Consider the following 4,622-nt stretch of genomic DNA (forward strand, 5'->3'; position numbering starts at 1 on the left):
CACTATTCGTGTGTCCCCGTGCAAGTTTGTTATAAAAAATGGTGGTTCACTCAAAAAAATAATGCAGTGCATTTGCCTCGTCTTTGCAAGGAGACAAAAATGTTAGGAAGATGACAAAGAAATAATGCTTTTCACTTTCGGTCGTGTAGCAATTCACTGACGCCCAACGTGAAGTGCGCAAAATGCTAGGAAGAAAAAAAAACTCATGTGGTTCACTTGCGGTAGTGTCGTGGTGCACTTACTCCCAATATGAAATATAGAAAAATGTTATGGAAACGACCAAAAAAAATGCTGGTTCACAAAAAAAGAAATCATGCAGTGCACTTGTTCGTCTGATGAAGTGCGGGTTTTAGTCTCAAGAAGTGCGGTTTGCTACCTCGTTTGGGAAAATTTACGTCCCACAAAAAAGAAATCATGTAGTGCACTTGTCCGTCTGATAAAGTGCGGGTTTTAGTCTAAAGAAGGCGGTTTGCTACCTCATTTGGGAAAATTTACGTCCCACAAAAAAAATCATGCAGTGCACTTGTCGGTCTAATGAAGTGCGGTTTTTGGTTTGAAAACAGTGCAGTTTTCTGTCTGATGCAGTACATACGACGATTTTGGGTCACGAAAAAACAGAGTGTTCGCATTTCGTTAAAATCAAAATTGTTGTCAAACCGTAAGGAATCAGAGAGTGTCCTACATAAAAAAAGTTGCACCTCGTCGATATCTTTTCAATGGCGTATAATTCAAATCATTTCGACGAGCGGTTTGCAAAAATTTCACGAAAAACGGCCGCTGCCTCCCGTCGTCAGCCGCACGACTTACAAAATTAACTAAAAACCGTAAGGAATCTCGAAAATATTCCAACATACGAGAGTTGCACCTTGTCCATATCTTTCCAACGGCCTATCATACACCTCGTTTCGAGAAACGGTTCAAAAACTGGAGCTAAAACAGTACCGAAAATTGTAAATTTTTTGAAAAAACGCAATTCCGCGATTTATTAAATTAAAAACTGCTCTTAGACCGTAGCGAATTAGAAAAAATAATTGATATGAAAAAGGTGCGCCTCGACGATATCTTCCCAGCGGTCTATCATTTGCTTCATTCCGATGAGCTGTTTAGAAAAATACGCGAAAAAACGCTCGCTGCCACTCGGTGTGCGCCATACCGTTTTCAAAACTGCTCTTAAACAGCGTGGAATCTCGGAAAGTGTTCAACATGGTGAAGTTGCGCCTAATCCATAGCTTCTCAACAGTATATTACACGCCTCGATATGATTAACGGTTAAAAAACTAGAGCGAAAAAGATATCAAAAAACACAGTGTGCGGTTTTTTTTGACACGAAGTTCACTCGCGTGAGTACTGCAGCACACTTGGTTCAAACAATGACGTGCACTTGCGTTGAGCGTGCAGTGCGGAAGTGTTATCAGAATAGTTATTCTGCTAATATTAGCAGAATAGACCGGCTGTATATATATAGGACTGAGCTATTCTGTTTCGCGTAACAGAATATTATTCTGTTTTGCCACTTGAACTGATGGTTTCAGGCGACTGTACTGACGATTTTCATCATGTCGAACTGATCCTCCTCGATTTTTTTCATCGGAACGGGGCATGTAATATATCATTGGAAATCTCTTGACATCTAGATTACAATAATATAGAACTTTTTTTGCAAAATCATCATGGTTTAAGTGCAGTTTTGAAAGAGCCATTTTATTCAAAACTGTTTTGAAGAAAACGGTTTTTTCAAAACTGCTCTTAAATCATGATGATTTTGCAAAAATGTTCTATATTATTGTAATCTAGATGTCAAGAGCTTTCCAATGATATATTACATGCCCTGTTCTGACCGAAAAAATCAAGGAGGACAAGTTCGACGCCTCGATTTTCATCAGTACAGCCGACTGAAACCATCAGTTCAAGTAACGAAACAGAATAATATTCTGTTACACGAAACAAAATAGCTTGGATGAAACCGTCAGTCCAAGCTATTCTCATTACACTCTTAAGAGTCTTATTCTCCTAAAAACGCTTATTCTTGTAACACCCCACCTCCACGCCGCCACCCCTCCCCTCCAAGCCTTCTACCGCGGCAGCGACCAGGAGCGCCGCCTCCCTTCCCTCCCCGCCTCCTACTGCGGCAGCGGCCGGGAGCGCCGCCGCCCTACCCCTCACCGCCTCCTTCTGCGGGAGGGGTTGGCAGGGATGCCGCCCCTCCCCTCCCTGCTTTCTCCCGCGGCAGCGGCCTAGGAGCACCGCCGCCGCACCACTCCAAGCCTACTTCCGCGGCAGCGGCCTCACAATGCCATCGCCCCACCCCTCCAGGCCTTCTTCCACGACAGTGGTCTCGGAGTGTCACTGCCTCGCTCCACCCGACCTTCTTCTTCCGCTGCGTTGATACGTCTCCAACGTATCTATAATTTTTTATTGTTCCATGCTATATTATATTCTGTTTTGGATGTTTAATGGGCTTTATTATACACTTTTATATTATTTTTGGGACTAACCTATTAACCGGAGGCCCAGCCCGAATTGTTGTTTTTTTGCCTATTTCAGTGTTTCGAAGGAAAGGAATATCAAACAGAGTCCAAACGGAATGAAACCTTCGGGAACGTGATTTTCTTAACAAACGTGATCCAGAGGACTTGGGGTGGACGTCAAGCAATCGACGAGGAAGCCACGAGGCAGGGGGCGCGCCTACCCCGCTGGGTGCGCCCTCCACCCTCGTGGGCCCCTCATGGCTCCACCGACCTACTTCTTCCTCCTATGTATACCTACGTACCCCCAAACCATCAGAAGGAGAGCCAAAACCCTATTTCCACTGCCGCAACCTTTTGTACCCGTGAGATCCCATCTTGGGGCCTTTTCCGGCGCTCCGCCGGAGGGGGCATTGATCATGGAGGGCTTCTACATCAACACCATAGCCTCTCCAATGATGTGTGAGTAGTTTACCTCAGACCTTCGGGTCCATAGTTATTAGCTAGATTGCTTCTTCTCTCTCTTTGGATCTCAATACAAAGTTCTCCTCAATTCTCTTGGAGATATATTTGATGTAACTCTTCTTTTGCGGTGTGTTTGTCGAGATCCGATGAATTGTGGGTTTATGATCAAGATTATCTATGAACAATATTTGAATCTCCTCTGAATTCTTTTATGTATGATTGGTTATCTTTGCAAGTCTCTTCGAATTACCAGTTTGGTTTGGCCTACTAGATTGATCTTTCTTGCAATAGGAGAAGTGCTTAGCTTTGGGTTCAATCTTGCGGTGCTCGATCCCAGTGACAGTAGGGGAAATGACACGTATTGTATTGTTGCCATCGAGGATAAAAAGATGGGGTTTATATCATATTGCATGAGTTTATCCCTCTACATCATGTCATCTTGCTTAAAGCGTTACTCTGTTCTTATGAACTTAATACTCTAGATGCATGCTGGATAGCGGTTGATGTGTGGAGTAATAGTAGTAGATGCAGACAGGAGTCGGTCTACTTGTCATGGACGTGATGCCTATATACATGATCATACCTAGATATTCTCATAACTATGCTCAATTCTATCAATTGCTCGACAGTAATTCGTTTACCCACTGTAATACTTATGCTATCTTGAGAGAAGCCACTAGTGAAACCTATGGCACCCGGATCTATTTTCCATCATATTAATCTCCCGTCAACTAGCTATTTCTTTTCCCGTTTATTTTGCTTTCTTTACTTTTAGTCTTTACCATAAAAATACCAAAAATATTATCTTATCATCTCTATCAGATCTCACTCTCGTAAGTGACCGTGAGGGGATTGACAACCCCTTTATCACGTTGGTTGCGAGGTTCTTATTTGTTTGTGTAGGTGCGTGGGACTCGAGCATGGTCTCCTACTGGATTGATACCTTGGTTCTCAAAAACTGAGGGAAATACTCACGCTACTTTACTGCATCACCCTTTCCTCTTCAAGGGAAAACCAATGCAGTGCTCAAGAGGTAGCAGGCGTCGGCCTCGCAAATCAGCGTCGCGTTAGGATCCGTTGCATTCCATCCTCTGCTAGATCCGATTTTGTGTTGCCTCGACATCGCACTAGTCAGACAAAAAAGAAGTGCTCGCAAGGATCCTTTCTCCACCGCTAGTACCTAGATGCAATCTTATGCGAGGTTTAGCTCAAAACTTCCATCTCGACTGACATTGAGTCAAGTTCAAATCGCCCATGAGCTACTGAAGAAGCGCAAAGAGAAGTGGACTGCACAGGTGAATGCAAGAGAGCTGCAGACGGAAACAAAGGGAACTTCCTGCAAACGCGAAGACACATTGCAACATGAGGTAAGCAGTTCATTTCTCATTCGCCATCAGTACACAAAGTTCAATACATCTCCAAAGCCGTTGTAGTGCATTTACTTCAGTTTGTCGCTAGTAAAGCTACAGTGCGATTGCTGAGTTATGCAATACAGTTGCATAGCTACACCCTCAATAATGAAGCAGTGTGTTTTGCTTCAGTTCAACCCGCGTGATGATGCAGTCCAACTGCATTACTTCGCAATACCCTTTTTAAGTCAATGCAGTTCGCATCATTTAGTTCATTTCGCCTGACAATGCAACTCGGTCGTTTTGTGCAGGAAGTTCAGTTCACCAGACAAAAAATGCCACA

Source organism: Triticum aestivum, chromosome 6D (assembly GCF_018294505.1).
Source record: "Triticum aestivum cultivar Chinese Spring chromosome 6D, IWGSC CS RefSeq v2.1, whole genome shotgun sequence".
Taxonomy (NCBI): Eukaryota; Viridiplantae; Streptophyta; class Magnoliopsida; order Poales; family Poaceae; genus Triticum; species Triticum aestivum.